The sequence below is a fragment of the Onthophagus taurus genome, chromosome 3 (assembly GCF_036711975.1).
Source record: "Onthophagus taurus isolate NC chromosome 3, IU_Otau_3.0, whole genome shotgun sequence".
Classification (NCBI taxonomy): Eukaryota; Metazoa; Arthropoda; class Insecta; order Coleoptera; family Scarabaeidae; genus Onthophagus; species Onthophagus taurus.
The window spans coordinates 18,584,172-18,604,940 of record NC_091968.1 but is presented as its reverse complement, the minus strand read 5'-3'; the positions used below and the strand labels follow the sequence as shown (position 1 = coordinate 18,604,940).

The window sequence follows — 20,769 nt, the reverse complement described above, 5'->3', positions numbered from 1 at the left end:
ACCGCGATACTGTTGTGATCAGACAACTGGTCACTTACTACTGCTTCAACACATGTGGAGTCAAAATTAATAAAAATGTTATCTATACAATTTTTTCCACGTACCCTATTCACAAGGACCCTGATATATTTACATATAGTTACAGGACCCCCCCTTTGGGTGGGTGGTGCCGAGAATGACTTTAAGACCATGAAGGTCTCCAAATGGTGAGAGGCTGTTAGAGATCGGGCAGAATTAAGGAGACTTTTGGAGTGGGCCAGGATCCACAATTGATTGTCGAGCCGACGATGATATGATATCAATAGGAAACGACTTTACCGAATATTGCACAGCTTCCGCATTTCATCCAAATATATGCAATAACAACCCAACCATCATTAGACCAATACTGTGCTATGGATGCGTACTGAACATTAATTATGATAAAATTCTTTCAGAATTCGCAAGCAAAGACTGCAATGGGCTTGAAATGTGGCAAGAATGAGTGAGGATAGAATGCCAAAAAGGCTCCTAACAGGCAAAATTTAATACAAAAAAAAACAAGACGGAGGCTACGAAATAGCTCTTGATCTTGATGAGCTTTGGGGCAAAAGCTAAAGGAAGCTAATGCTCAATTTGGGCTGTAGCGCCATTGACGAAAGAAAGAGTGTGTAGCATGAAACATCATTAATTGTTTCCCAAAAAAAAAAATCCAGGATGCACGTTCCAGTAAAATGAGATAGTTTGCTGATGTTAGTGGTGAACCCAACAACCAAACTAAGAAGTTGACGGCCAAGTATAAACATTATCTAAGAAACGATGTTGCACAACATACTTTAACAATCTGGGTGGATTTAGGATTATCACATGGTGTTGCTTGAATACGTCATCTAGCGCAAATTATATTGCATCTGCAAACAGAAATTAAAATGGTAAATGTACATCTTGAATACATTTTTGACAAAAAAGTTCTCCAACCCAATAGAATTATTGAACGGTGTTAAAGCTTACATCATGATGTGCAATCTTACTACTATAAAAATGTAGACCCAGGTTTTAGTACCCTCACAATCCACCGGATGACGTTGTAGACTGAATTTGCAGCAATCTGCATTATCTACACAAACAAAGCGATTGTAGCCATAGAAAAATTTATATGTAACGTCAAACTCAAAGGGCTCAAAGAAGGCAAACGAAAGCAAACGTCACATTTTTGTTTTGTCGTTTGGTGTGATAACTCCTGATAACCCCGTTGTATAAGCAAATATTCCTTACTTTCCTTTGGCTTAATGTTTTATATCCTTTAGTTAAGTTTTTAAATAAGTTAGGGCCACTTTTACCACCTCTTCATAAGTTTATCCGATAGATACATAAATTGGCGCTCTTAGGTCCATTACTACGATCTTTTAATTAAATTTGTCTTATAGATAAACCCATCTACTAGCCAATCAGAGCGCTTGAAGTAGCCGTAACGGTAGTAATAATCCCTTAGATAGCTTAACCAGAAGATGATAGTAACGAGCCTAAGGTCCATTACTACCATCTTTTAGTTAAATTTATCTTATAGATAAACCTATCTACTAGCCAATCTGAGCGTGTAAAATAGCTGTAACCGTGGTAATAATCCCTTAGATAGCCTAACCAGAAGATGGTAGTAACGAGCCTTAGCCAATGAGAGCAATGTATATTATATTTAAAATTATGAATTTTATCTTGGAAAAACTTTAAATCCATATTTTTTTGCATTTATTTGTAAAATGTACTTGACCTCTTCAAAATAAAGTATTGGTATAAACCGGTATAGAAATACCTATATTTAAATTGCGCGCTTTAACCTAATTACTTCCCTCACAATCCCCTTGGGAGCGATGAATGTACCAAAAAATTAAAGTCCCTAGATTTACAAAGTACCGCGGTTTGACGCCATTTTGGCTCGAAAGTCAAGCGGGAAATTTAAAACTACAAACCAAAACATTACGCCAAATTTCCTTTCTTTTTTCTCGTGGTACTCTGAAGAGTCGAAAGTCCTTCTTACTGCCATTCCATCTTACTCCATCCTACTCCAAAGGCAACAAGACGGCAATATTTTTGTAAATAAGTGGTGAGATGCAGTGACAAGCTGTCAAACCGCCATTTTGGCTCGAAAACAGGCTTCATGAATCGCGGTACTTTGTAAATCTAGGGACTTTACAAAAAATAGTAGGGAGATGACCTTCTATATACATAATATATATAAATTTTTTAAACATATCGTAATGATTTTAATTTATCGTCCATAATTACCAACTTATAACACAAAAAAATCGAGTTATCACAAATTCGACGTTTTTGCTTATCAAGATTAGCTGTAAGTAGCAAATTAGAAACGGTGGACGAAAATATTTCAAATATAAATTGTTCTTATTAAACTCAAAAACCATTATCCATAAAGGATTTAAATCCATCGTTTATAGTTACCAACTTATATTGCTTAGAATCTAAAATTTCCCAAATTAGACGTTTCGACATCAAAATAGGCGATGAATCAAAAACTAAAAGGAATGAATAGAAATGTTTGGATAAAAGAATATTCTTATGGATCCCATGAAACTTAATCGATAAGCGATTTTAATCCATCGTCCATAATTACCAACTTATAAGTCAAAAAATCGAATTGTCACAAATTTGACATTTTTGCTTATAAAGATTGGTTTTAAATAGCAAATTAGAAACGATGGACGAAAATGTTTCAAATAAAAATTGTTTTTATTAAATCCGAAAACTATTATCCATAATTTTAACCGATCGCTTATAGCTACCAACTTATATTGCTTATATTCAAAAAATCCCAAAATTTAGGCGTTCTCGACATCAATGTAGGAGATGAATCAAAAAGTAAAAAGAATGAAAAAAAATGTTTGTTTAAAAAATAATCTAAGGGGTCCCAAAACACTTAATCGATAAACGATTTTAACTGATCATCCATAATTACCAACTTGTAAGACAAAAAATTAAGTTGTCACAAATATGACGTTTTTGCTAATCAATATGGCTTTTAAGTAGTAAATTAAAAACGATAGACGAATATGTTTCGAATAAAAATTGTTCTTATTAAACTAGAAAACCATTGTATATAAAGGATTTATATCCATCGCTCATGGCTACCAACTTATATTGCTTATATTAGAAAATCCCCCAAATTAGACCTTTTCGATATCAAATCAATCGATGAATCAAAAACTAAAAGAAATGTTTGCATAAAAAACATTCGAAAGGATCTCAGAAAACTTAATTGAGAAACGATTTTAATCTATCGTCCATAAGTACCAACTTAAAAGAGAAAATCGATCGAGTTGTTACAAATTTGACGTTTTAACTAATTTAGATTGGTTTTAAGTAGCAAATTGGAAACTATGGATGAAAATGTTTCAAATAAAAATTGTTCTTATTGAACCCAAAAACCATTATCCATAAAAGATTTTAACCCATCGCACATAGTTACCAACTTATATTGTTTACTTTCGAAAATTCCCCAAATTAGACGTTTTCGACATCAAAATAGGCGATGAATCAAAAACTAAAAGGAATGAAAAGAAATGTTTAAAAAAAAAACATTCGAAAGGATCCTATAGAGTATATTTATTTGTAACTCTATATTAATTAATCGTATAATAAAATATTAAAAATTAAAATGGAGTATTTGATAGACTGTTTTATGTGTGTCTATCTGTTTATTTATTATTTTATAACTATAACAAAATCGCCATGGGAAAATACATTATGTTGATATAACAACCCATGGTGATATAACATTATGATTATATATAAAAATAAATAGAGTGCGTAATGCGCTACGGATCCCAAAAACGATATATGATTTTAATCCATCGTCCATAATTACCAACTTATAAGATAAAAGATCAAGTTGTCACAAATTTGACGTTTTTACTAATTAAGATTGATTTCAAATAGCAAATTAGAAACGGTGGAGGAAAATGTTTCAAATAAAAATTGTTCTTATTAAACCTGAAAACCATTATCCATAAGATTGTAACCCATCGCTCATAGTTAACAACTTATATTCAAAAACTTTATAATCAAAAACTAAAAGTAATAAAGAGAAATGCATAAAAAACATTCAAAAGGATCCTAAAAAACTGAATTAATTGTTTACATATCGCTATGAAATAGTCGTATCTAAGTTTCTAATAAAGATTACAAAATATTTATCATAATTTATATACTACCTCAACAATTTTGTTATTAACATGAAGACATAACGTTGTAAACACAATGTTTAGACGCAACATTAGTAGATCTCGATTACACAATCCAATTCTTTCGGATGTAAATCGTTCCAGTGATCGTAAATCAATACTCATGATTCAATTATTAATACTAATATTATATTAATATACATATATGTTACGCTCTTCATCTCCAATCGCATTCCGTGGATTCTCTAGCACCATATCGGTCGAGTTCACCATGAAAAAAACACTCGGTTTTCATCTTTTAGAACAATACTCTCGCGGATATAGTTTTTGGCCCACATCGAAAGGACTTCGAGGATGCGGACCAATCATTTTGATGAGTCTTAATGTGGTTTGGGCAACTTATCCGTTTATCATAGAAATTAAAGGTAAATAAAATAAGGTTGAAAACAAATACGTTATATATTAAATTTTATTCATCTTAGAATTCAAGGAGAATTTTTTAAAATGTTTCTTTCATATGGAGTATTACGTGTTGGGGGCGTCACTTCTTTGTTATAATGTTCAATTATTGAGTCAACAACGTAGTTTGTTTAAGCTGATTCATTTATTAAGTGGTTTTAAAGAATACGGTATCCCGGAAAAATTTAAGATAGTTGAGAAAAACATGAAACTTATCTTAAACATTACTCGTTATGGAGTACTTTTTACTTCGTTTTATATGACATATCTGATTATGTGGGATCATAATTGCGCAATTTTTAAGAATACGAAGTATTGCTTAATGGTTGAGTTTTACGTTAACTTTGATTTGACACGATCTGTAATGACTTTATTAATGTTTTTTCAAATATATACTACGAATGTTACGCTGAACATTTTTATGATTATTTTAATATTGTATTGGTATTCGGTGGAATTATTGATTGTGCGAATAGAACATCTTAAAGAGTTGATTAATAATATAAAATTCACCGGGAATAGGAAGAGAAACTTTATAATGTTGCGACCTATTATCTTGTATCATCAAAAAATTTTCAGGTATTGTAATTTTAGAAATTATTTTATTACTACAGTAGTTTGATTATAACGATTTTAGGTTGTTTCAATTCGTTAACGAGTTCTTTACTGGGTTTCTCATCCCAGTAAAAATTTTTCCTACGCTTTGCTTAACTATGTCCACCGCTGTATTCGCGCAGGTTTGAATCTTATCGTATCGTTTAGCCCAATTAATAAACTTAATATTTTCAGAAAAAAGATGTATTAAACTTTTCCATGGCCTTCATCACTTTCTTAACGATCTTCGTGTGGTATACAATCGGACAAAGATTTACTACTTCGGTATGAATAACTCATTCTTATTATTTTATTAATAAAAAGATTTTTAATCTTTTTAATAATAGGCCGATGGTATTTCGGAAGCAATTTACAACATGAATTGGTACGATGCTGATGTATCAACACGAAAAGATTTGTTGATCATACTCATAATGAGTCAAAAATCACTTGTAATGGAAATACCTTTATTTGGGCAAATATCTCAAGTTGCGTCAGCTAAGGTGAGTTACTTAATACATTTAGATTAATTTAAAGATTGTAAAATAAAATTTTAATTTAAGGATTTTAAGAGGATCTACGTTTTTTATAATTGGATAGTAACTGTTACACAGATGTAGAACATTAAAATTTGTGCACCTAAATTGTGTTTTGTTACTTAGATTTAAATGTTGCATTAAATCATGAAAGTTGAAATAAAATGTAATGAAAAAAACGTAGAGATAGCTACATTAAATGATGTTGTTAAATGTTTCAATGTGTTGAAGACAAATTTTAACGTTTAAATAAATTGTTCTAAACGATAAATTTAATGACTATTATTAATTTTTTTTATTTTGTTTTAAATCACTTCCGGTCTATTTATAGCAATGATTTATATCTTAAATTAAAGATCAAAATCTCCTCTTTAAAACGATACATCGCATTGTATATGTTAATAATGGAAATTAGGAGAAAACGAGGTTGACGAAAAAACTTGCGATAGAAAACGTTTCGATTATATCAATTTTAAAAAATTACTTCCGGTCTACTTCTAGCAATGAAGAAATGATTTATGTCTGATGTTAAAACTCAAAATCTCCGCTTTAAAACGATGCATCGCAAGGTATATGTTAATAATCGAAATTAGGAGAAAACGAGGTTGACGTAAAAACTTCCGATAGAAAACGTGTCGATTATGTCAATTTTAAAAAATCACTTCCGTTCTATTTCTAGCAATAAAGAAATGACTTATATCATAAATTAAAGCTTAAAATCTCCTCTTTAAAACGATGCATCGCGAGGTATATGTTAATAATCGATATTACGAGAAAACGAGGTTTTTACTTCAACCTCGTTTTCTCCTAACTTGTCATAGAAAACGTTTCGATCGATGTCAATTTAAAAAAAATCACTTTTGGTCTATTTCGAGTAATGAAGAAATAATTCATGTCTCAAATTAAAGCTCAAAATCTCCTCTTTAAAACGATACTTCGCAAAGTATATGGTGATAATCGAAATTAGGAGAAAACGAGGTTGAAGCAAAAACTTGCGATAGAAAACGTTTCAATTATGTCAATTTTAAAAAAATCACTTCCGGTCTATTTCTAGCAATAAAGAAATGATTTATATTTTAAATGAAAGCTCAAAATCTGCTCTTCAAAACGATGCATCGCAAGGTATATGTTAATAATCGAAATTAGGAGAAAACGAGGGTGAAGCAAAAACTTGCGATAGAAAACGTTTCGATTATGTCTATTTTAAAAAATCACTTCCGGTCTATTTCTAGCAATGAAAAAATGATTTATATCTTAAATTAAAGCTCTAAATCTCCTCTTTAAAACGATGTATCGCAAGGTATAAGTTAATAATCGAAATTAGGAGAAAACGAGGTTGAAGTAAAAACTTGCGATAGAAAACGTTTCAATAATATCAATTTTAAAAAATCACTTCCGGTCTATTTCTAGCAATGAAGAAATGATTTATACCGTAAATAAAAACTCAAAATCTTCTCATTAAAACAATGCATCGCAAGGTATATGTTAATAATCCAATTTAGGAGAAAATGAGGTTGAAGTGTGTGCATTGGTTTTGCTTGACTACGGTAAAGCTTTTGACACTATTAATCACGAGTTACTGCTGTCCATTTTGGGTCATATTGGTTTCGAAAATTGTTCTGTGGATCTTTTGAGGAGTTACCTGTTTGGTCGCCGTCAGTTGGTTCGGTTGGGCAACGAATACTCGGATTCCCTTCCGGTTCCTTGTGGAGTTCCTCAGGGATCCATATTGGGGCCACTATTATTTATTATTTACACGTTTAACTTGCATTCCTCGGCGAGGAACTGTAAAATGCATTGTTTCGCTGATGATACACAGATCTACATTGATTTTCTTGTGTCGGAGGCGTCGGAGGCTGCAGCGGCTAATGATGTATTGATAGGGGATCTGGAGAATTTGGTGAGGGAGAGTTATTAAATACTCTACTATCCGTGCAAAAAGTCAAGGCCCCTCACTTTAGAGATCGATATCTTTGCAACCGATCGATGAAAAAAATTGCGACAAAGTTTGTTGTAATCACTGAACATTTCTACGTAACATAAGTTAATTTGAAAATTTTCGGATCAGCGGTTTTCTTTTTATCGCGAGTTAAGTGAAAAAAGTACCGGTTTTTTGACGGTACCGGCAACTGTGTCAACTTTGCGATTTTTTTTCTCGAAAACTATCGTACGAAATTGAAATTTGGACAGGTGGTAGCCTGATGTGTTCTTAATGAGTGGCATATTTTATTTTTTCCATATTCCAAATAGTTTCGCGGAAAATCGCGGTTTAGTAGGATGCGGTTATTTCGAAAACGACCTGGCGGATTTCAACGTGGTTTTTACCAAAATATGTCAAATCATGTCGGTTGTCGGATTCCGTTATCAGTTCTTCAAAATTAGGGCTTCCTAATTTTTTAAGGGCGATTTAATGGAATTACAAATTAAAGAGAAACAGAAATAAGCCATGCGGGGAAAGGTGGGGTTCCGGCCAATCGGAACAGAGTTGAAGAGATGGTGCTGGCGCTATTATTATTGCTCTGTATGCTTTCTTGCGCTTCAGACGGGATGTGGCGTCATTATCAATTTTTATTATAATAATAACACTAGTCTACAAAAAAAAATCATAAAATGTACATCTGACGCCACTGTATTTTTCTTATGTAGTTTGGTCCCCTAAACTCAAAAATCACATTTAAAATTTTTTCTATGGATACGTTGGAGCTATGAATTTTTTTTTTTTTTTAGAGGTACTTTGACTATTTGCAACATATCTCGAGTTAGAGATGACCGATCTGGTGGTGCTATTCATCAAATTAAAGAGTATTGTATAGCCAATAAATGGTATTAATGCTTATTCCAATCGGTTCGGTAGTTTTAAACTAATGGCCCATAATATGTGAAAAAAGAATTTTTTTTAGACAAAATGTGAACCAAAAATTCATTCAATATCCGTGTAGAGTCGCAGAAAAATTCTTTTTTACTTTCTATGTAAAGTTTGCTCTTTTTAGAAGACAATAAGGTACACAGGATGAGAATCGGTGGAGAAATTGCCAAAAATTATGATCTTCTATATGTGAGAGCACAGCTTTTTCTTGTACAAGAAATTCCGCGCAAGTATACCGTTAGAAATTTTTAGGTTTCATGTTTCATACGTTTCTGAGATTTTACGTATAGGAGCTATTCTATTCATCCCAATCTTTCGATTTAAAATAATTTCAAAATGGCTGCCACATCCAGTGTACCGGAAGTAGCCTACAACTTCGTTATTTTAAACGGAATACTGCAATTTTTATTGGATATTTGAATTGAAAAACGGTTTTTTTAATCAAAAATCACAATACAAAATTCACTTAAACAGTTCAACTTAAAAAATTCCGTCTTATTTTTTACATAAGGTTTGTACTTTTACAAAAGGAAGATGCTCAGGTTTTTCCTGTTTCTATATTTTTCGGTATTCCTAACGTATATTGCCGTTTTACTCAGTGAATTAAGTTTACTTGAAAAAGGATATTTGAGGTACCAGTGCATTTTATTATTCTTGGAAAACTATCGGTTTTAGAACAAAGGTTCTTCGCACACAGGTTTGTCCCATCTTTTTTTACCTACTTGAACAATATTAAAATAAATACGTTTCTCGTGGACAAATGAAAAGGTTTTTTCCCGGAATGGTAAGAAAAAAGTGAGCATCATAAAAACCCCCACTGTACCGTAAGGGAAGGTTTCGTGGAGACTAAGATTGCTAAAGTTATTCATTCGAGTTCCATATTCAGCGTTAAACAGTTGTTCACAAATTGTATCGTATAATATAGTTTAATTGCATGCTTGATTATAAAATGAGTAAAAGACAACGAATTTTTGAGTGTGAAAACGACCCCCTTAATTTCTGTTATGTATGTGGTGAATATGTCGTCAAGAAAAACATACGTAAATTTACTAATTCGGTACAAGAAAATTATCTCCAATATTTTGGAATACGAGCTGAGAATCTTCAAGAACAATGGACACCAAGTTTTTTATGTCTTAATTGTCATATAAATCTTAGTGGATGGGCCTTCGGCGCGTCAGGGTATGTATTTCATGTTAAAAATACTTTACAATTTATAACTTTTTTTAACGTTAGGCGGTACATGAAATTTGGCGTACCAATGATTTGGAAAGAACCACTTTGTCATACAACCGACTGCTACTTTTGCCTAAGTAAACAAACCGGAATTGGGAAAAATATGCGATGGGTTTATCCAAATGTACCATCTGTCACGTTTCCAGTTCCGCATTCAGATACACTTCCCATCCCCAACTGCCCTGATTTATCTCAGTCCCAAACTTCCGTTATATCTCAGTCCTCAAGTACTGATACGTCAGATTTCCGAAGTGATTTAACTGAATGTCAAGGACAGCATGAACAGCATCTTCTAACACAGGAAGAACTGAATGATTGGGTAAGAGACTTGGAGCTTTCAAAGGAGAAAGCAGAATTACATGCATCTCGTATGAAGCAATATCACTTTTTGGATACGAGTGTTAAAGTAACATATTACAGAGACCGTGACAGGCCTTACACAAAGTATTATACGTCAACTGATAACATATGCTTTTGCAAAGACATTCCCGGTTTGTTCGAGGAGCTTGGCCAGCCTTATAATACACACGAGTGGCGGTTATTTATTGATAGCAATAAAAGTAGTTTGAAAGCAGTTCTCTTGCATAATGGAAATGAAAAACCATCAATTCCGATCGCGCATGCTGTAAATACCAAAGAATCGTACGAAACAATGGTTAAACTATTAAAATCTCTTAATTACGAAGACCATTACTGGAAAGTTTGTGCCGATTTAAAAGTCACAGGTATGTTATGTGGTTTACAAAGCGGCTACACGAAATATTGTTGTTTCCTTTGTCTTTGGGACAGCCGCGCAAGGGAACACCATTATAAGAGGAAGCAATGGCCTGAAAGAAAAAGCCACACCCTCGGCGAGGGCAACATTAAATACTTGCTTCTTATTAAAAAAGAAAACATCCTTCTACCGCCATTACATATTAAACTTGGACTCTTCAAGAATTTTGTGAAAGCGCTGGATATAGAAGGCCAAGCGTTTACTTATTTAAGAACCTTATTTGAAAATCTTTCATTCGCAAAAATCAAGGAAGGTGTTTTCAACGGTCCACAAATAAAAAAACTTTTAAAAGATGACAAATTTCAAACTTATTTATCATCCGTTGAAGCTGCAGCCTGGAATTCGTTTCAGTTAATTGTTTCTGATTTTCTTGGAAACAATAAAAGCCCGAATTACGAGACAATTGTTGAAAATTTGCTTCAGAATTATGCAAAAATGGGTATAGATTATTATTATTATTATTCCGGGTATCCGTAAAGTACCGGCATCCCTGCAGGTTCCGAGTTAAGAGACATTTTGATTCAGAATAAAAAAACAATGAAGGAATGACACGTTTTTTATTCTGAATTTAATTTCGATGTACATTTCAAAAGCTATGGGGATGCAGGCAGTTTACAAATACACGTTATTTCATTATTTTCAGTTATACGGTTAATTTTATTTTAATTTTTTCCAACAGGTGTAAATATGTCTCTAAAAATTCATTTTTTACACTCACACTTAAATTTCTTCCCGGAGAATCTTGGTGACGTAAGTGACGAACATGGCGAAAGATTCCACCAACAAATGAAGAACATTGAGCGGCGTTATCAGGGAATTTGGGATGAAAGAATGATGGGAGACTATATCTGGTTCCTCATAAGAGAGACGGATTCTCAAAGAAACAGAAGGCAAAGCGGGGGGCAAACTTATTTCTAAGACTTGTGCATACTATTTTATAAATACCTAAGTGTTACAATCAAAATAAACTGAATGAAGAACTGTATTTCGTGCTTTTTGAAAAAAATTACAGAAACAGGAAAAGCTGGATGTTGGCACTTTGACTCACAAATGATTATAATTTCGATATTTCTCTATAGGCTTTGGTCGTAAATACTGTCCTCCTATTGTAATAGTACAAACTGTATGTAAAAAATAAGACGAAATTTTTGCGTTTCTCTTTTTGCGTGTGAATTTTGTATTGTTATTTTTGATTAAAAAAACCGTTTTTCAATTCAAATATCCAATGAAAATTGCAGCATTCCGTTTAAAATAACGAAGTTGTAGGCTACTTCCGGTACACTAGATGTGGCAGCCATCTTGAAATTATTTTAAATCGAAAGATTGGGATGAATAGCTCCTACACGTAAAATCTCAGAAACGTATGAACATGAAACCTAAAAATTTCTAACGGTCTAGTTGCGCGGAATTTTTTGTACAAGAAAAAGCTGTGCTCTCACATATAGAAGATCATAATTTTTGGTAATTTCTCCACCGATTCTCATCCTGCGTACCTTATTGTCTTCTAAAAAGAGCAACCTTTACGTAGAAGGTAAAAAAGAATTTTTCTGCGACTCTACACGGATATTGAATGAATTTTTGGTTCACATTTTGTCTAAAAAAATCCTTTTTTTCACATATTATGGGCCATTGTTTTAAAACTACCGAACCGATTGGAATAAGCATTAATACCATTTATTGGCTATACAATACTCTTTAGTTTGATGAATAGCACCACCAGATCGGTCATCTCTAACTCGAGATATGCTGCAAATAGTCAAAGTACCTCTAAAAAAAAAAAAAATTCATAGCTCCAAAACGTATCCATAGAAAAAATTTTAAATGTGATTTTTGAGTTTAGGGGACCAAACTACATAAGAAAAATACAGTGGCGTCAGATGTACATTTTATGATTTTTTTTTTGTAGACTAGTGTTATTATTATAATAAAAATTGATAATGACGCCACATCCCGTCTGAAGCGCAAGAAAGCATACAGAGCAATAATAATAGCGCCAGCACCATCTCTTCAACTCTGTTCCGATTGGCCGAAACCCCACCTTTCCCCGCATGGCTTATTTCTGTTTCTCTTTAATTTGTAATTCCATTAAATCGCCCTTAAAAAATTAGGAAGCCCTAATTTTGAAGAACTGATAACGGAATCCAACAACCGACATGATTTGACATATTTTGGTAAAAACCACGTTGAAATCCGCCAGGTCGTTTTCGAAATAACCGCATCCTACTAAACCGCGATTTTCCGCGAAACTATTTGGAATATGGAAAAAATAAAATATGCCACTCATTAAGAACACATCAGACTACCACCTGTCCAAATTTCAATTTCGTACGATAGTTTTCGAGAAAAAAAATCGCAAAGTTGACACAGTTGCCGGTACCGTCAAAAAACCGGTACTTTTTTCACTTAACTCGCGATAAAAAGAAAACCGCTGATCCGAAAATTTTCAAATTAACTTATGTTACGTAGAAATGTTCAGTGATTACAACAAACTTTGTCGCAATTTTTTTCATCGATCGGTTGCAAAGGATATCGATCTCTAAAGTGAGGGGCCTTGACTTTTTGCACGGATAGTAGTGTTGTCTCATTTCGATTATGCCGATGTAGTCTACGATCCGTGTGTTGATGGGCGGGATGCCAGGCGAATTCAAATGGCCCAAAATAATTGTATGCGCTTGATATTTGGGATTCGTAGACACCAACATATTTCTCACAAACTTGCTGACCTCGGATGGCTTAATATGGCCAATAGACGCCAGTATCATGCAGCCTCCTTGTTCCACAAAGTGGTTCTGAATAAGACGCCACCCTATCTTTACAAAAAATTAACTTTTCGAACGGATGTTCATAATATTAATATCCGCAATCGGGGTTTGCTTACCATGCCGCAGCATCGGACTGCGCTTTTTGAACGGTCATATAGTTACAATATATCGAAAGTCTATAACCGCATTCCACCTTGGACGAGATCACTGTCCATCCCGGCATTCAGAAAGCATGTTTTCTCTACAACGTTTCTGTCGCAGGACTAATATTACTTCTTTTGTTTTTTTTTTGTTGTTTACTTACTAATCTGTTTTTTATTCAATCGATCCATGCACATGTGAACCCACAGTCAATGCAAGAGTAGGACGAGGACATTTTTGTTCTGTTTTTTTTTGCTTTGTTGATTTAATTTCGAATTAATTTAATTTTGGATTTCAAGGTTTCAGTGGAAGAGCAACCGCTGCATGTCAGTGGCATTCAGCGGTTGAACTGCACCTTGGGATTTCCCACTTGTTTAGTATTAGTTCGTCTAGTGAAAGTGTGATATATTATGTTGTTGTATATTATTACAGGTGGGAAATAAAGGCATTATTATTATTAAGTAAAAACTTGCGATAGAAAACGTTTCGATTATGCAATTTTAAAAAACATCACTTTCGGTCTATTTCTAGCAACGAAGAAATGATTTATATCTTAAATTAAAGTTCAAAATCTCCTCTAGAAACAATGTATTGCAAGGTATATGTTAATAATCGACATTAGGAGGAAACGAGGTTGAAGCAAAAACTTGCCATAGGAAACGTTTCGATTATATCAATTTTAAAAAATCACTTCCGCTCTATTTCTAGTAATGAAGAAATGATTTATATCTTAAATAAAAGCTCAAAATCTTCTATTTAAAACGATGCCTCGCAAGGTATATGTTAATAATCGAAATTGGGAAAAAACGAGGTTGAAGTCAAAATTTGTGATGTAACACTTTGTCGCCAATAATTTCACACCATACATTAACGACCAAAGCACACCAATAATTCATTTCACGAGCCTAACGCCTATTTGGGTCGTTCTCAGAAGGGCTAAAAAAATGTCCCTCTAATATCAAATCTTATATACTGAGATAAGTACATTCATTCGAGCAAAAAGCTATATGGTGAGACTCATTAGTATTACTTCATTAAGTTACATTAAAGTAACAAATATTTTATGTACACAAAATTCAAAAATTTTTAAAAGTTGGTTCGCACTTCATTAAATATTCAGGTGTCCCTCTGGTAAAATTGCAACTAAAACTATTTCTAAATCGGAAATAAAATAGTATTATATCATTTTATTACTGTCTTTTTTATATGGGGTAATTAACAAATCGATTTGAAGATGGTTTGCAATTTCTTATACATTTTGGTTTTAAATTAATCTCGAAAATGTTGTATCCCTCGTTTTAATCTCAACTCCGTTACCACATCTTCTAATATAAATATTCGTGTCGCCATGGTTACCCGGCTCATTGTTAACACTGCATAGGGAAGTTAATATTAGTATGACACTATAACTGTTAAAAAATATAAAATTGACACGGTGAATATATTCAAGATTTTGATTGATTTCTACAAATATTTTCTGGCTATTCGGTTTCTCAACTCCGTTACCTGTCGTGAAAGGTAAAGTTTAAGTGATTTCTTACTGTAATTACATTATATATGCACCATGTTTCTCTTGCTTTAGACGAGATCTAATTTTGAGTATAATTTCGATTTTACGTTTTATGTATTCTTTTGTTCCAAAATGTGAAAACTAGAGGTAAGGTCTTAAGTGAGGCTGCGGTTACAACATCAAAGTAAAAGAAAATATGCAATTAAAATAAGAGGGATGCTTTGAGAAAACTGAGAGCGCAACGAAAAAATAATCCTGAGGCTTATGAAATTGCTAAATTGAAGGAAAGAGAGCGGTATCATCGCAGAGTTAATTACGATAAAATAAAAAAGATATCAATGTTAACAGATCCAGATAAAAGACGTAAAAGGGAAGAATGGAGGGAACATAGTAAGAAACTTACCAAGCAAAAAAGGCAGCTAGAAAAACACCAAGTAGTTACAGAATTGATACAATCTATTCCGAGATACATATATGTTGCACCTCAGGACTATATCCCATCAGTATCGGTGTATAAATGTAGTGAAAAAGAATTTGTCTGTTGATAAAATCTTGATCCATATGGATTTTTCTAAAAATTACTTCTGTAAATATACTGAAAAAGTACAATCTGCACACTTTGGCTCTTTAAAGCATCAGATATCTTAGATATAACTGCGGTGTGGTAAAGTCTGTCAAGCAACCTTACCACACTTTTCATACCTTAGTTGTATATTAAAAGTATCCACACCAGATTACGATACTTTAGTAAAAGTCTTACAAAACTCAATAAAAGGGATCAAGATCTTTCGTATCGATGAAAAACTAATCCCTAATCCCATGATCGACGAACTGATCCCAGAAAATATTCCTACGTTTAAAGGTACGATGAAAGTAGCCTGGATCAATAAACTAAGGAATAGACTTACTTTCAGAGAACTGACATGTCTGTGTTGTGAACCCGGCCAGCTTTGCTCACACTATAACTAGGATCTAAGGAGTATAGAACAGCTCTACGTTATAGCGTTGTATATACAGATTCATCATCATTGGATGATGATATGCCATGGAGTTTAGTACGCAATAAGTTGAGATGTTAGGAACAAAACTTGGAATTAAATTATTATTTGTCAACTCCGTTACCACTTCTCAACTCCGTTACCTCTAAACTTAACATTATTTTCATTATTTAATTATATTCTCAAAGTACAAAACTTTTGTTATACTAATATGTTTTCTTCGATAAATATATAACCTAGAAAACTAATTACACGATTTTTGAGAATGACCCATTTACTACTATTAATATCACCTAGATTCTTGAATATTGGTTTAATATATTATTGTTGCGGATTTCGGGTGAGTGTTGTTGATGACGGAGGAAAAAATATAGAAGTTATACTTGAATGACTAAAAAAAAATGAATTAAAATTCTACTGGCAGTGCGACTCGAACCGACAACTTCGCGGCACAATTTTGATCAGATCAACTGCGCCATTAATCCGGATAACGTTGCCGTCTGTCTATGCTTTTAGTTACTATGGATATATTTAAGTGAGTAAATAGGCGAACAAGTACTATTTTTGGTTCAGTGCTACTCGTGTTTGTTAGTAAAATATTGCAGTGTTCAAAGTGCTTCAATTTTGTAAACAAATTCGAATTAATGAAACAACGGAAACTACCAGGTGTGTACGTACTATTGTTACGGGGGATGGATTGCGCCGAAGAAGAAACAACAGTTGTTGAATAAAACGAAATAATTTATTTACAAAATATGTACTAAAAAAAAACCCTCAAAGGTTTTTTTAAGACGAAAGGGGTCGTCTTCGAATTGGCGGTTGAAGTGCTGGCTTGTTGTCGCTGTTGTTGTCGCTTCGGAGTTCGGTTGGAATTGACCGCTGATGGAAACCCGGCCGCCTTATATAGGCGCCCTTGGGTAAAACCCTATCAACCGGGCGTTGTGGTTGGTTGGCGACCGTCCGATCCGTAGGTAGGGTTGACGACCAATGGCCAAGCAGATCGAACGGCGCTCAATTCGTACTTGGTGACACCCCCTCCCTCAAGGCGCTGGTTCGGGCTGCGCAGGTGGGTGTCGATGTGGTGGAGGAGCCAGACGTAGGTCGTTGATGTAGACTTTGCTGGGCTCTGCAGTCTGGTGTCTGCGGATCCAGTACGTTGTTGGTCCGGCCTCCTCTATAACCATGTGGGGTCCTATCCAACGAGGATCAAACGGCGTCGCTACATGAGCCCGCTCCATTACGAGCTGCCTTGGCAGGAACCGCCTGGGTGGTGGTACAGCCCCAGCGTATCGCTGGCGGTATCGGTGCTCGTTCCTGTGCGCTCGTCTTCTTCTCTCGGCCCGTCCTGCCGCTGGCTGTTGACCATCTTGGGGGCCCTCAAGAAACCATTCCCCAGGTCGCGGTAACTCGTATCCCAACAGCAGGGCGGCGGGGGTTTCTCTTGTCGCCGCGTTGCGCCGTGACCGAACGTTGAATAGAGCCTGATTGATGTGTCGATCCCAGGTCGTTGGATTTATGCCCTGGAGTTGGATCCGTATGCATTTCTTTATTTCTTGAATCCTCCTCTCCGCAGGATTGGCCTGAGGGTGGTATATCGGCGTCGTCCAGTGATGGCACCCCCAACGTCTCAGCGCGGAGTCCCAGTTGGCGCTGGTAAACTGAGGCCCGTTGTCGGATAAAATGGCCCTTGGATAACCATACCGGGGAAACACCTCACTCTCCAGGATATTTACGATTTTCGGAGCGCTGCTGGTAGCGGCCGGAAACGCCTCCACCCATCGACTGAACAGGTCGGTGACAACGAACACAAACCTGTTGTTATCTCGTGTTTTCACGTATGGGCCCATGAGGTCTACTGCCAAAACTTCCCATGGTTGTGTGGGCGCTCGTGGTCGTAATGGAGCCCGTTCCTGTAGGGGTCCCCGCTTGAGCGATGAGCAGGCCCAGCAATCCCGGACGTGTCTGGCCATGTCTTCCTCTACGCCGAGCCACCAGTATTTCCTCAGGATGACCCTCGTGGTTTCCTCAGCTCCGGGATGGCCTGCGGTGGACGCGTCATGGTAGGCGTGCAACACCTGGTCGTGCATGTCCTGTGGCACGATCAATCGGTTACCATCGGGATGTCGTCTCCACAAAAGCCCATCATGCACTAAATACTGGGCGGCGACTCTAGCTTCCGCCGGGTTTGCGGGACCCGCCTCGTTGATTCCGTCCAGGGTACGAATCAGATTTTGGCTGTGGGGATTTCGTCGTTGACTGTCTTTTAAGTCGTCTGCTAGCCCAGGGAATTCGACACATGCGATGTGGGGTCGGACGTTTTTTGGTTCTTGTTCGGCGGATGGTGGAAGAAACATCCGGTCGACGTCAGCTGTGTGACCCGCAGGGGTCGTTGGCTCATGCCCGGGTTGGCGCGAGAGAAAGTCCGGGAGTTCGTTCTGTTCCCCCGGGAAGTGTTGTACGTCAAATTTATATTCCTGAAGAAGGAGCGCCCACCGGGTTAACTTGGCGTTCCGGTCCTTTATGGTATCAAGCCATAACAATGCTCTACTGTCGGTGCGCAGGGTGAATCTTCTGTCCTCCAGGTACGGTCGGAAAAATCGCATCGCCCAGACGACTGCCAAGCATTCCTGTTCGTTAGCATGGTAGCGCTGCTCAGTGGGAGACAACTTGGTGCTGGCAAATGCGATGATCTTCCTTCCCGGTTCTTGGTAGAGGACCGCGGCAATTCCCTTCCCGCTGGCATCGGTCTGTAGCACGAAAGGTTGAGTGAAGTCCGGGCGTCTAAGTTGCAGTGGGCGGCTCAGTAGCTGTTTAATCTCGAGAAAGGCGTTCTCGGCTTCAGCTGTCCACTTAAACTGTTTCTGGCCCCGCAAGAGATCTGTCAGCGGGGTTAACACTTCGGCGCAGCGTGGAATAAACCCGCGTAGCCAGTTACACAGTCCCAAGAAGGATCGCAGCTGCTTCTTGTTGGACTGTCTCGATGCGTCGCAGAGGGAGTTGACGTGGTTCGGTAAGGGCTCCACTCCTCCTGGTGTAATCCGGTGACCCAGGTAGTCGATGGTTGTTGCCCCCAAGTGGCATTTTTCCGGTGACAACCGGAGGTTGTGTAACCGGAGTCGTTCAAACACCAGGTGTAAGTGTCTAAGGTGTTCTTCCCAGGAGTTGCTGTAGACGATGACATCATCCAGGTACACCAGGGCGAATTTCCGGAGGTATCCAGGGAGCACTTCTTGCGTCATCAACTTCTGGAACGTCGCCGGGGCATTCTTCAATCCGAAAGGCATGACGCGAAACTGGTAGGTGGCACCGTCGGGAGTTGTGAAGGCGGTTAAGGGTCGAGACCCCTTCTCCATTGGGATTTGCCAATATCCGGACCGCAGGTCGAGGCTCGAAAAAACGGTAGCCTGGCTGAGGTCCCGCAGCGTCTCGTGGATGATTGGCAACGCTGAGGACTCGTCCACCGTTTGCTGGTTTAATCGACGGTAGTCGACGCAAAACCTCTTGGCCCCATCTTTCTTCTCCACCAGTACGATCGGAGATGAATACGGGGAACGACTGGCTTCAATGACACCTTCCGCCAACATCTTCTCTACTTCACGGGCGATAAATTCCTTTTTGGTATAGGAGCAGCGGTATGGCGGTAGTCGAAACGGCCTTGCTCCTTCGGTGAGCTCCAGTTTGTGCTGAGTTGCCCCTGTGGTACTCTTATGGGAGTCGGTAAACACGTCGGGGAAGGCACGAAGCGTCGTTAGAAAGGCCTCTTTGTGTTTGTCCGGAAATTGGTGACGGATAGTACTGACGTCCAGAGCGGGCAGTGGCGCAGTGGGGCTGCCCCGTCGGAAGTACATCGTGGTCCTCTTCTCTTTCCCGAAGTGAAAACAGCCTCGTTGGAAATCGAGGATCACCCCTTGGTCGCGGAACCAGGGATCCCCAAAAACAAACGGGGTGCTGAGTCGGGGAACCACCAAAAACTGCTGGGTGCACTGGAGTCCACCGATGGTGAACTGGATTTCGGCCTTCCCGAGGATGGGCAGCTGGGCATTCGGGTCCGCTTGGGTGGCGTAGGTGTCTCCCAGCGGTTTATAAGACGCGACGGCTCTTGAGCTGACGAAGTTGCTTGTCGAGCCGGAATCCAGGAGAGCTAGGCTGCGCCTTCCTGCTACCTCGATTATTACAGTCGAGCGGCTGGAGCAACCAGGTTCCTCCAATGTGGAGATTACTGCGGCCGTCCGGGTTGTCCTGGGCGAACGGCCGCCGTTTCGTTTCCCGAACCGGTGCTGCGTTGTAGGGGACAGTCACGGTTCCAATGGTACCCGGGGCAGTACCAGCATCGGGGCACCTTCTTCTTGGGGTCCTCGTTGTCCCCTTCAGGAGTCTTCTTACCCTTTGGAGATGGTGTTGTGGGTTGTTTGAGGAGGCCCGACTTCTTCAGAAGCGCCTCCGTGCGAATTGCTTTGTGTCGCAACTCGTGTATGTTGGCCGGCGTGGGGGACAGGTGCAGCTGTAGCTGAGGTAGCAGCAGGGCAACCATCATTCCAATGTCGTCGTCCGGTTTTCGGTGCAGACGACGGGCTTGCAGGTGTTTGCGTTTCAAAAACGCCTGCACCGATTCATCAGTCTGCTGATGGCGACTGAAATATTGGCCGTTGACTTGTGCCAATATTTGCGGACTGTTGAACCTTTCCAACAGCGCTTGGTGAAATTCCGCGAAGGACAT

General features: G+C 37.5%; 2 long non-coding RNA genes across 2 annotated transcripts; both read left to right on the top strand.

Annotated features, from left to right (window-relative positions):
* The first annotated feature begins 5,386 nt into the window (after positions 1-5,386).
* Positions 5,387-5,861, top strand: LOC139429247 (uncharacterized). The gene is made up of 3 exons (XR_011639912.1): positions 5,387-5,513; positions 5,576-5,731; positions 5,792-5,861. It is a non-coding gene; the product is annotated as an uncharacterized lncRNA (long non-coding RNA).
* A 4,975-nt stretch (positions 5,862-10,836) lies between these two features.
* Positions 10,837-11,626, top strand: LOC139429427 (uncharacterized). Its single transcript, XR_011640074.1, has 2 exons — positions 10,837-11,080; positions 11,321-11,626. It is a non-coding gene; the product is annotated as an uncharacterized lncRNA (long non-coding RNA).
* The last annotated feature ends 9,143 nt before the right edge of the window (positions 11,627-20,769 follow it).